The following is a 17,200-nucleotide window of genomic DNA, read 5'->3' as shown; positions in this document are numbered from 1 at the left end:
AATCTGGGCTGGTGTCCATCACTGCAATCTGGGCAAGTGTATATCACAGCAATCTGTGCAGGTGTGTATTGTGGCAACAATCTGGGCAGGTGTGTATCACAGCAATCTACGCAGGAGTCTATCATCACAATCTGGGCAGGAGTCTATCACAGAAATCTGGGCCGGTGTGCATCACTGCAATCTGGGCAGGCGTGTATCACAGCAATCTGAGCAGGTGTCTATCATCATAATCTGGTCATGTGTGCTTCACTGCAATCTGGGCCAGGGTGTAACGGCACAGGAATCTGGGCAGGAGTGTTTGAAAGCAATCTGGGTAGTGGTGTATCACAGCAATCTGGCACTTGTGTATCAGTGACAGCAATCTGGGCAGGTTTGTACTACTGCAATCTGGATAGGTGTGTATCATTGCAATCTGGGCTGGTGTGTATCGGCACAGGAATCTGGGCAGGAGTGTATCACAGCAATCTGGGCAGATGTGTATCAGAGCAATCTGGGCAGGTGTGTATCACAGTAATCTGGGCAGATGTGCATCACTGAAATCTGGACAGGTGTGTATCGGGACAATACTCTTGGCAGGTGTGTATCACTGCAATGTGGGCAGTTGTGCATCACAGCAATCTGAGCCGCTGTATATCACAGCAATCTGAGCCGTTGTGTATCACAGCAACCTGAGCCGTTGTTTATTACAACAATCTGGGCAGTTGTGCATCAGGGACCCCAGTCCGGACACGTGTTTATTGGGACAGCAATCTGGGCAGGTGTGTATTAGGAGAGCAATCTGGGCAGGTGTGTATCGGGACAGGAATCTGGGCAGTTTATGATTGGTGATGCAGCCAGTAGATGATCTGTTTAATTTAGAATTTTCAGCTTCGAAAAAATTGTATAAAAATGGAATCCCAAAAAGTGAGCTTGTCGCGTGAGATGGTCAGTAATTTTCGGGGCGCGTGTGGGCAGCTGGATGAATGGTCGCAGTCAGGAGTTTTGTGGCCACTGATATACACTGTAAACAAGGACAGGCGCTAATTGCTTCAATCAGTTGTGCCTCCAGTACATGTCCTAGTGTGTATGAACTTGTTGGGCAACTTCCAGATACATGACACATGCTGTAATTACAGTGCGGGAATGTTCTCGTCTTGTTTATGAACAAGTTTGAGCTGAACTGAGGGTGAAGGTTAAACCGGGAGTTAATCTTAACCAAGCGGATGGAGAGAGAGGGAGAGAGAGAGAGAGAGAGGGAGTGAGAGCGAGGGAGGAAGGAGGAGAGGGAGGAAGGGGGAGTGAGGGAGGGGGGAGAGGGAGGGAGGGGAGTGAGAGAGAGAGGGAGAGAGAGCAAGGGAGGGAGGAGGAGGAGAGGGAGAGGGAGAGAGAGGGAGGGAGGAGGAGAGGGGGAGAGGGAGAAAGAGCGAGAGAGGGAGGAGGAGAAGGAGCGAGGGAGGCGTGGGTGAGAGAGGGAGGGAGGGCAGGAGAGAGAGGGAGGGAGAGAGAGTGAGGGGGAGAGAGAGGGGAGAGTGAGGGAGGGAGAGAAAGAGTGATGGAGGGAGGGAGAAAGAGAGGGAGGGAGAGAGGGAGCAAGAGGCAGGGAGAGAAGGAGGGAGAGAGGGTGGCAGAGGGAGTGAGAGGGAGCGAGAGGGAGGGAGAGGGGAAGGGAGAGCGGGTGACAGAGGGAGGCAGAGGGAGGGACAGGGAGCGAGAGGGAGGGAGAGGGAGTGAGAGAGAGGGAGGGAGAGAGGAAGGGGGAAGGTGGCAGAGAGAGGGAAAGGGAGCGAGAGCGAGGGAGAGCGAGGGAGAGGGTGTTCCCACAGTGCTCCTGGGGAGGGAGTTCTACGATTTTGACCCAGCGACGATGAAGGAACTACAATATATATCTCCAAGTCAGGATGGTGTGTGACTTAGAGGGGAACTTGCAGCTGATGGTGTTCCCATGCGCCTGCTGCCCTTGTGCTTCTAAGTGGTTGAGGTCCCGGGTTAGGGAGGTGCTGCCGAAGAAGCCTTGGCGAGTTGCTGCAGTGCATCTTGTAGATGGTACACACTGCAGTCACGGTGCACCAGTGGTGGAGGGAGTGAAGGGTTTAAGGTGGTGGATGGGGTGCCGATCAAGCGGGCTACTTTGTCCTGGATGGTGTCGAGCTACTTGAGTGTTGTTGGAGCTGCAACTCATCCAGGCAAGTGGAGAGTATTCCATTGCACTCCTGACTTGTGCCTTGCAGATGGTGGAAAGGCTTTGGGGAGTCAAGAGGTAAATTCACCGCAGAATACCCAGGCTCTGACCCGCTCATGTTGCCACAGTATTTATGTGGCTGGTCCAGTTAAGTTTCTGGCCAATGGAAATCCCTGGGATGTTGATGGTGGGGGTTCGGAGATGGTAATGCCGTTGAATGTCAAGCGGCAGTGGTTAGACGCTCTCTTTTTGCCACACTCGGTTAAATGTTACCTTGTGTGAAGGGCAGTCACTCTCACCTCACCCCTTTGCTATTTAATTACTGTCATCTGTCTTTAATCAGTCATTCTGTGATCAGTCAATCTGCAATTGGTCACTCTGGGGTTGCTCACACTGTGATGGTTTGCTCTTTACTTGGTCAGCAATCAATCGGTCACTCTGGGATCACTTGCTCTGTCATCGGTCACTCTGTGATTGTTTAATCTTTAATTGTTTACTTTGTAATTACATAAGAACATAAGAAATAGCAGTCGGCCATTCGGCCTTCGAGCCTGCTTCACTATTCAGTAAGATCATGGCTGATATTCGACCTCAACTCCACTTTCCCGGCCTATCCCCACATCACTTGATTCCCCTACAGTTGATAAATCTATCAATCTCAACCTTGAATATGCTCACCGAATCAGCATCCACAGCTCTCTGGGGCAGAGAATTCCAAAGATTCAAAACCCTCTGAGTGAAGAAATTCCTTCTCATCTCTGTCTTAAATGGCACACCCCTTATTCTGAGACTGTGCCCCCTGGTTCTGGACTCTCTAGCCAGGGAAAACAACCTCTCAGCATCTACCATGTCAATCCCCTTCAGAATTTTGTATGTTTCAATGAGATCACCGCACATTCTTCTAAACACCAGAGAGTACAGGCCCGTTCTACACAATCTCTCATCATAAGACAGCCTTCTCATCTCATGAATCAATCTAGTGAACCTTCGTTGTTGCGATATTTTCCTTACATCACAAACACAGACTACAAGTTGGCTCTACAGGAACTTGTCATATGACCTTATCACATGACCCTTTATTGTATTTATGTCAGCAGTTGCATTACCACAGTAGTCCATTAGGTGGATCTCTATATTACACTTCTCCCTCCTTAATGAAGAAGTAATCATAACAAAAGAATCATCATGAATAATTTGCATGGTTATACACAACAAAAGGTATGGACTTATTTTGCCATATTTACAAACTTAACCACTAGTTTTCTGTTTTGAAGAGGATACCTTTGCTCTCAAACATAACTTTCCAAACTTGGTGTCAAACTCAGACTCATTCTAGGCTGAGCCTGAGGAGAGTTTTTCCCCAAGGGCAACCCTTGATCTATATTTGAACTCTATACAACTTCAGACTGTCTGTCTGCCTGACTCGGACTCAGACTGAAATTCTGACTTTCTCTTCGACTTGTTTCCAGTACATCAGATTTAGGATTTGTTACTGGTACTCTGCTTGTAACAAGACTATCTGACACATCAGAAATAATCAAATCATTCCAACTTTCAACTCCTTCCACATCTGTAGGTAAAATATGATTGAAGTGAACAAACCTAACCTTTCCATGATCAAATATCTCGACCAAATATGTGCGAGGGCCACATATCTTCACCACTCTTCCTGGTAACCACTTTAACCATTTATGGTGATTGTTCATCACTCTCACCTTTTAATTCAATTTCACACTACTCTCTCTTACTTTACCTCTATTATGATTCTCTTTCTGTCTTAATTGTTTCTCTTCTGACTGTGCCAAATTTGGCTTTAACAACAAGAACCTGGATTGTAGCTGTCGTTTGAGAAGCAACTCTGTTGGTGTTCGACCAGTAGTTGTATGAGGAGTATTATGATAAGTAATCAGAAAATTTGCCAGTTTGTGATTCAACGACAACTGCTATTTGTTTGGATTTGGATTCAAAATTTGCTTGATGAGGGCATATTTTACAATTTGTACTGTGCACTCTGCTGCAACATTTGAAGCAGGGTGGTACGGTGGAACTTTGGTATGTTTCACATAATTTCTGCTCGTGAACTGTACAAACTCTTCTGAACAAAATTGCGGCCCATTATCAGACACAATTTCTCCTGGGAGGCCATATGAGAGAGGCCATATGAAGAAAACAATCTTTGCAAATTGTTTAGTGTTTTACTTGTTATTTTTCGCATCGGAAACACCTCTACCCGCTTCAAATGGCTATCAATCACAATGAACAATTGCTGTCTTTCTAGCTCAGCAAAATCTACATATAACATTTGCCACACCCTGGGAGGCCATTTCCATGGCTGCAATGGTACTGATCGTGGTTTCTTGCTTACCGATTGACATGTTGTACACTGATTAACGATATACTCTGTATCTTTATCTAGACCTGGCGACCATAAGTAACTGCATGCAAAACTCTTGGTCAAGCACATTCCCAGGTGCTGGTCATGAAGATCTTCTAACAATTTGGACCTGAACTTATTTGGAATAACTACTCTTGCACCTCACATGGTACAATCTTTCTCGACTGATAATTCATTCCTACGAACGAAGTATGGATGAATTTCCTCCTATGATACCTGATTTGGCCAGCAATTTGCTATGTAATTATGAACATTTGACACAACTAGATCACATTTGGTTGCTCTACCAATCTCTTCAGTTGTGACTGACACTTCATCAATGTATGTAAAATAGAACACTTCTTCTCAGTTTCTAGTCTTTTGAAATCTTGCTCAACTTTCTCCTTGAGTGCGTATGGTACGGGACGTGGCTTGAAGTAAACTGGTCTAGCATCCTTCTGTATTCTGACACTTGCCTTGAAGCCTTGGATCGGACTGTTTGTTTCCGAGAACACCTTCAGATACTGTGGATGATGTCATCTTTCAATACAAATCTCATTTCAACACGAAAAATCTTATTCCAATCCAGCTTCAATGATCCCGACCAATTTCTACCTATTAAGGAAGGTTTGTCTCCTGTCACTACTAGGAAAGCCAAGCTCTGAAACTTATCCTTATATTTCACCGTTACGATGATACGAGCTACCACAGGAATTTTCCCACCCGAGTAGCCTCGCAGCTCTACCTTGGATTTCACAATGGGAAATCATGCAATTTGTTGAGATATAGCGATTCCGGTACTGCGCTCATGGATGTACCAGTGTCGATTTCCATGGGTATCCTGGTTCTTGCAACATCTAATTGGATGATGATACTTCGTGATGATGTGTATCTCCTCGTCCTGTTGCTTCTCTTCAATGCTATGTAATCTCTGGCAATTGCTACTTCTAGCATTGAACATCAGTCGGCATGTCTTCACAAGATGCTTTGTTTTCTTGCAGAAGAAACACTCTGCTTTCACATATGGTCTGTTACCTTGACCAGTTGCTGAGGCCTTGGGGCCCAACTGCCTTTTACTTTTAACCTGCAGGTGATTCGCCTTGGTTGTCTGATGACTGGAAATGGTGCAAAATTCTCAGGAATATTGGTCGGCCATGTCCATCGACATAGCTGTCTGACAAGTTAAATTAAAAGTCAAGTTAGGAGTTGTCAATAACTTTCTTCTGATTGATTCATTTTTCATGCCACAAACAAAGCGGTCATGTAATGTTCAGTCCTGAAAGTTTCTGAAGTGACAATGGATGGATAGCTTTTCTAATGCTGCAATGTACTCACTGATACTCTCGTCAGTCAAATTGATCTCGTATTTCAAAATTATAACTTTTAGCAATTTCCAGGGGCTCAGGACTGCAGTGCTGTTCTCCGTCAGTGATTTGTCCTTTAGCTTGATGGGAACAAGCACATTTTTCAGGGTTTCATACACGTCGGGACCTGCTTCAGTCAAGAAAAAAGTCAATTTTTTTTCTAATACCACCCGTTTGCGGTTTTCATCATTGCGGACTTTGACGATACTATTTGTGGTGAAAACATTTCTAGCCGCTCCATATACACTCTGAAAGTCTCTCGTTTGCAATGGAACTCACCCAAGTGCCCTATTATTCCCATAGGGCAGGGCCATCTGGACTCTCGAAACGTCAACATTGTGCTTAAAATTTACTTTGGATTTATAGCTGTGCTGCAAAATAAAGAACCACTCAAAGTCTCTCTGTTGTTTGGCTGGATGATCCACCAGCAAAAGTTTCAGCTCGGGAATCCGATTATCCTATCCTATGACACCAAAGTGATATTTTCCTTACGACATCGCAAACACACAGACTACAAAATAGCTCCAAAAGGAACTTATCATGTTGTAAGGTTATTAATCTTCAGAAAAACACAAAAGGAGACCATAAAATAAAAATTGATTAATACAAGCTTTTGGAATTAAACTGGACAATTAAGGACATTCTGTGGTCAGGAACCAAAACTGACTTCATGCATAACAACAATGGAGTTGTTACGTGAGGCCCTGAACTTGATTGACCAGGGTGGGGAAAAACAAGCTCACTGGAGGCACCAAGTCTGTAAAAAGACTGGTCAACAAAGGAACCACACCAGGTGCACATTTTTTTGGGAACGAGGTGTTAAGATGAGAAACCAACTTGAGCCTTGCAGATTCAGTGTGCAAATGGGAAAACAGACAAGTCCATTATTGCAGTCAATCAACCAAGGGGATCGCATAGCAATGTATTGATGCAAACACATTCATCATCATCATCATCATAGGCAGTCCCTCGGAATCGAGGAAGACTTGCTTCCACTCTTAACATGAGTTCTTAGGTGGCTGTACAGTCCAATATGAGAACCACAGTCTCTGTCACAGGTGGGACAAATAGCCGTTGAGAGAAGGGGTGGGTGGGACTGGTTCGCCACACGCTCTTTCCGCTGTCTGCACGCGATTTCTGCATGCTCTCGGCGACGAGACTCGAGGAGCTCAGCGCCCTCCCGGATGTACTTCCTCCACTTAGGACGGTCTTTGGCCAGGGACCCGCAGGTGTCAGTGGGGATGGTGCACTTTATCAGGGAGGCTTTGAGGGTGTCCTTGTAATGTTTCCACTGCCCACATTTGGCTCGTTTGCCGTGAAGGAGTTCCGAGTGGAGCGCTTGCTTTGGGAGTCTCGTGTCTGGCATGCGAACTATGTGGCCTGCGCAGCGGAGCTGATCAAGTGTGGTCAGTTCTTCGATGCTGGGGATGTTGGCCTGGATGAGGATGCTAATGTTGGTGCGTCTGTCCTCCCAGGGGATTTGTAAGTATTTACTGAGGCGTACGTATTTACTGAGGAGTACGAAAGCATGGGCCTTACGCTAAACATCTGTAAGACAAAGGTCCTCCACCAGCCTGTCCTCGTCGCACAGCACTGCACCCCAATCATCAAAATCCATGGCGTGGCCCTGAACAACGTAGACCACATCCCATATCTTGGGAGCCTCCTATCAACAAGAGCAGACATTGACGACGAGATCCAACACCGCCTCCAGTGCACCAGTGCAGCCTTCGGCCGCCTGAGGAAAAGAGTGTTTGAAGAGGCCCTCAAAACTGTCACCAAGCTCATGGTCTACAGGGCTGTAGTGATACCCGCCCTCCTGTATGGCTCAGAAACATGGACCAAGTACAGTAAACACCTCAAGTCACTGGAGAAATACCACTAACGATGTCTCTGCAAGATCTTACAAACACATTATCAAAACCGCAGTGATGGGAGATCAGACATAATGTGGATCTAAACATGCGAGCTAGTAGCAGTTCAGGAAACCACGAGGAGACCACGAGTCGACCAGTTCCATCAGTCAGGCTAGAAGCAGCTCGGAGGTTACTCCACCAGTCGTCCAACATCGTTGGGCGGAAAAAGGGAGAGGGCTACCTAAGCGAAGTGAGGTACGGAACGTACACAGAAGGAACAGCACTGCAGAGAATGGCCAGAAGAACCAACTGGTCATGGAACCAATGACCATGAACCTACAATAGCTACAGCCAGGAAGGGTGATTGTATGTTTTCAGTCGATTTTTCTCAGAAGTTTAGTCCTGTAGTTTTAGTCGGTTTTTTTGTGCATAATAAAACTGACACTGGGTTAAGCCTAAATTTTGTGCCATGTGTTGTCCTTTCCCACTATAAGTTCCGAGGTCTAAGAATCAGAGTAGAATGAAAAACAAACACCCTACAATATGACCGTCACATGACCCTTTATTGTAGTTACATCAGAAGTTGCATTACCACGGTAGTCCACTAGGTGGAGCAGTAATCCACTCGGGGGAGCTCTATATTACACTTAGAAACATAGAAACATAGACATTTGTAGAGCAGAAGGAGGCCAATTCAGCCTCCTTCAGTGTCCGCGCCGGCCGACAAAGAGCCGCATGCCCTTGGTCAGCAGCCCTAAAGGTTACATATAAACCTATGAACAATGACGGAAAGGCAAAGAGCACCCAGCCCAACCAGTCCGCCTCACACAACTGCAACACCCCTTATACTGAAACATTCTACACTCCACCCCCACCGGAGCCATGTGATCTGATGGGAGAGGCAAAAACCAGATAAAAACCCAGGCCAATTTATGGAGAAAAAAGCTGGGAAAATTCCTCTCCGACCCATCCAGGCAATCAAAACTAGTCCAGGAGATCACCCTGGCCCTATCCAATTCCCTGCAGTACTTACCATTATAGCTGCGCCGTACAACAAAAGGTCATCCAGTCTAATCCCAATTACCAGCTCTAGGTCCGTAACCCTGCAGGTTACTGCACTTTAAGTGCCCATCCAACCATCTCTTAAAAGTGGTGAAGGTTTCTGCATCAACCACTCTTCCAGGCAGCAAGTTCCAGATCACCACAACCCTCTGCGTGAAGAAACCCCCCCTCAAATTCCCTCTAATCCTTCCACCAACCACCTTAAAATGATGCCTCCTCGTAATAGACATCTCCACCAATGCAAATAGACCCTTACTATCTACTATGTCCAGGCCCCTCAATATTTTGTACACCTCAAAGAGGTCTCCTCTCAACCTCCTCTGTTCCAATGAGAACAAACCCAGCCTATCCAATCTGTCCTCATAACTAAGATTCTCCATTCCAGGCAGCATCCTAATAAATCTCCTCTGCACCCTCTTTCATCCTTCCTATAATACGGCGACCAGAACTGCATGCAATACTCCAGCTGTGGCTTAATCAAAGTATTATACAATTTAAGCATAACCTCCCTGCTCTTATATTCTATGCCTCGGCCAATAAAGTCAAGCATTCCGTATGCCTTCTTAACCACCTTATCCACCTGGTCTGCCACTTTCAGGGATCTGTGGACAAGCACTCCAAGGTCCCTTTGTTCATCTACACTATTAAGTGGCCTACTGCTTAATGTGTATACCCATTCCTTATTAGCCCTCCCAAAGTGCATCACCTCACACTTCTCTGAATTAAATTCCATTTGCTACTGCTCTGCCCACCTGAGCAGTAGATTGATATCCTCCTGCAGTCCATGACTTTCCTCTTCATTATCAACCACACAGCCAATTTTAGTGCCATCTGCAAACTTCTTAATCATAGTCCCTATATTCAAAACCATACCACAAAAAGCAATGGACCCAGTACTGAGCCCTGCGCAACCCCACTGGAAACATCCTTCCAGTCACAAAAACATCCATCAATCATTACCCTTTGCTTCCTACCGCCAAGCCAATTTTGGATCCAATTTGCCACTTTGCCCTGGAGCCAATGGGCTTTAACCTTCATGGCCAGTCTACCATGGGGGACCTTATCAAAAGCTTTGCTAAAGTCCATATATACTACATCGTACACACTACCCTCATCAACCCTCTTGGTTACCACCTCAAAAAATTCAATCAGGTTAGTCAAACACAATCTTCCCTTGACAAATCCGTGCTGACTGTCCCTAATTAATCCTTGCCTTTCCAAATGCAGATTTATCCTATCTTTCAGGATTTTTTCCAATAATTTTCCCACTACTGAGGTTAGGCTGACAGGCCTGTAATTACTCGGCCTATCCCTTTCTTCCTTTTTAAACAAGGGTGCTACATTAGCAGTCCTACAATCCTCCGGCACCATGCTAGATCCAAAGAAGACTGGAAAATGATGGTCAAGGCCTCTGCTATTTCCTCTTTTACTCCGCTCAACAGCCTGGGATGCATTCCATCTGGGCCTGGGGATTTATCTACCTCCAAATGCAAGTAAATCCTTCCTCAGATATGGAGAGCCAAAACTATGCACAGAACTCCAGGTGTGGCCTCACCAAGGCCCTGTACAATTGTAGCAAGACTTCCTTACTCTTATACTCTAACCCCCTTGCAATAAAGGACAACATGCCATTTGCCTTCCTTATTGCTTATTGTACCTGCTTGCTACCTTTCTGTCTTTCTTGCATGAGGACACCCAAATCTCTCTGAACAACAACATTTAAAAGTTTTACACCATTTAAAAAATATTCTGTTTTTCTATTCTTCTTACCAAAATGAATAATCTCACATTTCCCCACATTATACTCCATCTGCCACCTTACTGCTCACTCACTTGGTCTGTCTCTATCCCTTTGCTGACACTTTGGGCCCAAAATTCAGTCCCGCTTTTTTGTGGCCATTCGTGCCAAAATGTTTTCATGGCTGGGTCACCCCATATTCAGCTCCAAAAGTGAACAAATGAGTTGCAGCATTAATGAACCCTTCCAAAGTGGATTTTTCAGCAGTGTGACTGTCTTAATTTGAGCGTTATCACCACTGAGAAATTAAGCATGCAGATAAGGGTTTCTAATGAGCCAGCTGCCCCCTAACCTTTTTAAAGGCCAGGGTTTGCAGCAAGGCCCTGAGGGGGGAAGGAGGTTGGAAGGATGGCTGGTGTAAGAGGTGCAAGGAGAGCCAACAAATTCACTGATATGGAGCTGGAGATACTGATGGACGGTGTGGAGGACAGAAGAAGAATACTATTTCCTGACGTGGGGCAGACAAGCAGTACATAATGCATGGAGGGTGTAAGTGGGCAGTCTACGGTTATTTCCCGAGATTTTTGAGGCCTCGCTGTAGGGTCCAAAAAGTAAGTGACTGGTGCCAAATCGGCCCTGCCTTGCTTGCTTGGGTTAATTTTCCGCAGAGACCGGTGTCAATAGGTCTCTCATGGTTATCCAATCTGCTGTTATGATTTAAAACCCGCTTATAGCAAGCACACTAACCCTGGTTCTCTGGTTGGCAATCAGTAATGAGTGGGGGGCCGCAGAGATCAGTGCTGGGACCCCAACTATTTACAATCTATATTAACGACTTGAAAGAGGGGACTGAGTGTAACGTAGCCAAGTTTGCTGATGATACAAAGATGGGAGGAAGGGTAATGTGTGAGGAGGACATAAAGAGGCTGCAGAAGGACATAGACAGACTAAGTGAGTGGGCAAGAATTTAGCAGATGGAGTATAATGTTGGAAAATGTGAGGTCATGCACTTTGGCAGAAAAAAACAAAGAGCAAGTTATTATTTAAATGGAGAAAGATTGCAAAGTATTGCAGTACATCGGGACCTGGGGGTACTTGTGCATGAAACACAAAAGGATAGTATGCAGGTACAGTAAGTGATCAGGAAGGCCAATAGAATCTTGGCCTTTATTGCAAAGGGGATGGAGTATAAAAGTAGGGAAGTCTTGTTACAGCTATACAGAGTATTGGTGAGGCCACACCTGGAATACTGCGTGCAGTTTTGATTTCCATATTTACAAAAGGATATACTTGCTGTGGAGGCAGTTCAGAGAAGGTTCACTAAGTTGATCCTGGGAATGAGTGGGTTGAGTTATGAGGAAAGGTTGAGTAGGTTGGACCTCTACTCATTGGAATTCAGAAGAATGAGAGGTGATCTTATCGAAACGTATAAGATTATGAGGGGTCTTGACAAGGTGGATGCAGAGAGGATGTTTCCACTGGTGGGGGAGACTAGAACTAGAGGGCATGATCTTAGGATAAGGGGCTGCCCATTCAGAACTGAGATGAGGAGAAATTTCTTCTCTCAGAGGGTTGTGAATCTGTGGAATTTGCTTCCTCAGAGAGCTGTGGAAGCTGGGACATTAAATAAATTTAAGACAGAAGTAGACAGTTTCTGAAATGATAAGGGGATAAGGGGTTATGGGGAGCGGGCAGAGAAGTGGAGCTGAGTCCATGATCAGATCAGCCACCTATTTCTTTTGTTCTTATGTTCTTTTCTGGCGAAAAGAGTTACAATGGATTGTCTTATAGTGAGACATGGGCCAACGTTTCGAGTTCATAATCACACAAGGTTTATTACAACAGATCAACACCTCCACTCCACTTGCCAAATGCTTGTGAAGTACCACCAACGATGTCTCCACAAGATCCTACAAATCCCCTGGGAGGACAGACGCATCAACGTTAGCCAACATCCCCAGCATTGAAGCACTGACCACACTTGATCAGCGCCGCTGGGCAGGCCACACTGTTCGCCAGCCAGACAAGAGACTCCCAAAGCAAGCGTGCTACTCGAAACTCCTTCATGGCAAAAGAGCCAAAGGTGGGCAGAGGAAATGTTACAAGGACACCCTCAAAGCCTCCCTGAGAAAGTGCAACATCCCCACTGACACCTGGGAGACCCTGGCCAAAGACCGCCCTAAGTGAAGGAAGTGCATCCGGGAGGGCGCTGAGCACCATGAGTCTCATCGCTGAGAGCATGGAGAAACCAAGCTCAGGCAGCGGAAAGAGCATACGGCAAACCTGTCCCACCCACCCTTTCCCTCAATGACTATCTGTCCCACCTGTGACAGGGACTGTGGTTCTTTTATTGGACTGTTCAGACACCTAAGGACTCATTTTTAGAGTGGAAGCAAGTCTTCCTCGATTCCGAGGGACTGCCTATGATGATGATGAGAACCACACAGTGCAGCAATACCCAGTAGAACAGTGCACTTCCCTTGTTAGCCTTACAACAGACCAACCCTTCCCGTTGACTAAACCCTCCCGGGACCCACCTAACTCTAAACCCCCCCTCTGGTTTGCTAAGGGCACGCTGACACCCCCTCATGCGCTTTCATGGAACGGTTGGTGAGCATGCAACTATTGAGTTCGACACCCTGCTCCCTGAGCTGTATATGGTCCGGAGAGGGAAAAGCACCCGACCGTGGTGGCCAATTGATTTTTCTGATTGGCCGCCCATACCCCGCGGTGGTCGTTCCTTCAAGGACGGCGAATTTTGGACCTTTTGTGTTCCCCACACAGCTTTGTTTCATCATCAAAGTTAGATACATTAAACTCGGTCTCTTCATCTAGGTCAATAATATAGATTGTAAATAGCTGAGGCCCCAGCACTGATCCTTGCGGCACCTCACTAATTACAGCTTGCCAACCTGAAAATGACCCGTTTGACCCGTCTGTCCATTAATCAATCCTCAATCCATGCTAGTATCTATGAGCCCTTATCTTGTGTAATAACCTTTTATGTGGCACTTTATCAAATGCCTTTTGGAAATCCAAATATACTATATCCACTGGTCCCCCTTTATCTACCCTGCTCATTAAATCCTCAATAAACTCTACTAAATTTGTCAAACACGATTTCACTTTCATAAACCATGTTGGCTCTGCCTAATCATATCATGATTTTCATGATAACACTTCCTTAACAATGGATTTCAGTATTTTCCTGATGACTGATGTCAGGCTAACTGGCCTGAAGTTCCCTGTTTCCTCTCCCTCCTTTCTTGAGTAGTGGTGTTACATTTGCTACTTTCCAATCCTCTGGGACCGTTCCAGAATCTAGGGAATTTTGGAAGATCAAAACCATCCTTCTTCTTCTTCGGCAGTCCCTCGGAGTCGAGGATGACTTGCTTCCACACTAACATCAGTTCTAAGGTGACTGATGAGTCCAATGCGGGATCTACAGACTCTGTCATGGAGGGGCAGACAGTGGTTGGAGGGACGGGTAGGTGGGGTGCTTGGGTTATTGTAAACTCCTTCCGCTGTTTGTACTTGGGGTCTGCGTGCTCCCGGTGAAAAGACTCAAGGTGTTCGGCACATTCTCGGATTCCTCTCCTCCACTTCAAGCGGTCTTGAGCCAGGGATTCCCAAGAGTCAGTGAGGATGTTACATTATTTCAAGGAGGCTTTGAGGGTGTCCTTGAAGTGTTTTATTTGCCCTCCTGGGACTCGCTTGCCGTGTCAGAGCTCCGAGTAGAACGCTTGTTTCGGGAGGCTAGCATCGGGCATGCGGACAATTTGGCCTGTCCATCGGAGCTGATCAAGCATGGTCAATGCTTCTGTTATGTATGTAATAACTCGATTCTTTATGAGGAAGACCGCCCTGCGCCTAACTGCGACAGTGGGTTTATCGATTTTTGTTGGCCACGAAGTACTGGTCCAGGCGAGCTACAAAATCTGCCCAGTCCTCTCCCTCCACGAATCTCTCCAGAATTCCAATTGTGCTCATTTTTGCATGCAAAGGTTCTTAAGTTACCTCATCGCCAAATGTTATGTATGTAATAACTCGATAGACTGAATACTGTAAACTAACACAGGTACAAACCTGGCTCTGCTTTATTAGGACCCAAAGTGATTACATTACATGATGGCTTGCCTTTTATACCTGGGCTGTACGCACGTGTGTGCAGCCCAATGACCTCCGACAGTCGTAATGTAATCATGGTGGCTAGTAACCCCAAGCATACATACATGACAATATCCCCCTTTAAGATATTAGTAACAGTCTTTTTACAAATTGAGATTGTATGGGGCTTTACGCTCCCGAGTTGATCGTCTCAGTTCAACTCCAGCCTTGGGCGAGCGTTTTGAGTCTGTTATGACTGGGGGCTGGATAGCTGATCTGATGGGAGTGGCAATGACCATGTCGGGGATTATCAGTCCAGATTCATTGATGACAGCGAAGTCCTCTGATGACTGAGGGTAGGTTGGTTGTTCACTGATTGTGTCTTCCTCAGACTGTTCTGGTTCATCCGTGTGCCGCAGCTTTATCTGGTCAACATGTTTCCTGCGTGTTTGCCCATTCTTGAGCTTGACAATAAACACTCTGTTACCCTCCTTAGCCGTAACAGTACCAGCGATCCACTTGGGACCTTGACCATAATTTAGTACACACACAGGATTGTTAACAGAAATGTCGCGTGCGAAGAGCGAACATGATACCACTGCTGACTTTGACGTCTGTATTCAACATGATCATTCAAATCAGGGTGGACAAGAGAGAGCTTGGTCTTGAGACCTCTCTTCATCAATATTCATCAGGGGGGACCCCGGTAAGCGTGTGGGATTTTGTCCTGTAACTAAGCAATATGCATGACCAGCAAGTCTGCAGTGAACCTTGAGTTACACGTTTCATACTCTGCTTGATGGTTTGGACCGCACGCTCTGCTTGACCATTAGATGCGGTTTGAATGGTGCTTTCCTCACATGTTTGATACCATTGAGTTTCATGAGCTCTTGAAACTCCAGACTAGTGAAGCAAGGTCCATTGTCGCTTACAACGATGTCGGGCAGACCATGAGTGGCAAACATGACACAAAGGCTCTCAATGGTAGCTGTGGATGTACTGGATGACATAATTATACACTCTATCCACTTGGAATATGCATCCACCACAACTAAAAACATCTTTCCTTGGAAGGGACCTGCAAAGTCGATGTGGATCTTGGACCATGGTTTAGATGGCAATGACCACAGACTCAGCGGCGATTCCGCTGGTGCTTTACTTAGCCACATGCAAGTGTTCCACGATGCACACATGATTCCAGACCAGAGTCAATTCCAGGCCACCATACATGAGACCTGGCAATGGCTTTCATCATGACAATACTGGGATGAGTGCTCTGTAGATCATGTACAAATTTCTCTCTGCCTTTCTTAGGCATAACAACACGATTACCCCACAGTAAACAATCTGACTGAATGGGTAGTTCGTCTTTGCGACGGTTGTAAGGTTTGGTCTCATCACCCATTTTCTTGGCTATGGCAGAGCAATCACCTTTAAGGACACAACGTTTCACAACCGATAATATCAGGTCCTGGCTGGTCCGGGTCTTAACTTGTTGAGCCGTGACAGGGGTTCCTTCACTTTCAAAACACCCATAACTAACAGTAGGTCTGCAGGTTGTGGCGTCTCCACCTCCGGTGTGGGCAACGGCAGACGGCTCAGTGCATCGGCAAAATTCTCGGTGCCAGGTCTATAGCGAATGACATAATCATAGGTAGATAATGTCAGCGCCCACCTCTGGATGCGGGACGATGCATTGGTATTGATACCTTTGTTTTCCGAAAACAATGAAATGAGTGGCTTGTGATCTGTTTCCAGTTCAAACCAAAGACCAAACAGGTACTGATGCACCTTTTTAACCTCATACACACAGGCTAATGCTTCTTTTTCTACCATGCTGTAGGCTCTTTCCACGTTTGACAAACTTTTAGAAGCATACGCAACAGGTTGTAGTTTACCCGGCTCATTAGCTTGTTGGAGCATGCAACCAACTCCATATGACGAAGCATCACAGGCCAATACTAGATGCTTACACGGATCATAATGTACCAGCAGTTTGTTAGAGCAAAGCAGATTAGTAGTTTTCTCAAAAGCTCTATCTTGAGACGCACTCCAAACCCAGTTGTCGCCTTTTCTTAGCAGCATGTGCAGTGGCTCTAATAAAGTACTCAATCAGGGTAGGAAATTACTGAAGTCGTTGAGTAGACCAATGCAGCTCCATCACATTCTGAGGCTTGGGTGCATTTTTGATTGCCTTGGTTTTCAAGTCCGTAGGCCTGATGCCGTCAGCAACAATTTTCCTCCCCAGGAATTCGACTTCTGGTACCATGAAGACGCACTTCGAACGTCTTAGTCTGAGTACCACTTTGTCCAGACGGTGTAGAACCTCTTGCAGGTTATTCAGATTTTCGGCCGTGTCACGACCTGTGACCAGGATATCATCTTGGAACACGACGGTTCTAGGGACAGATTTCAGTAGACTCTCCATGTTCCTCTGAAATATGGCTGCAGCCGAGAGAATTCCGAAAGGACACCTGTTGTAGATAAACAGGCCTTTATGAGTGTTGATGCACGTAAGTTTCTTTGACATCTCGACCATCA

The sequence above is a fragment of the Pristiophorus japonicus genome, chromosome 14 (assembly GCF_044704955.1).
Source record: "Pristiophorus japonicus isolate sPriJap1 chromosome 14, sPriJap1.hap1, whole genome shotgun sequence".
NCBI classification, from domain to species: Eukaryota; Metazoa; Chordata; class Chondrichthyes; family Pristiophoridae; genus Pristiophorus; species Pristiophorus japonicus.
This window is presented reverse-complemented; position numbering follows the sequence as displayed.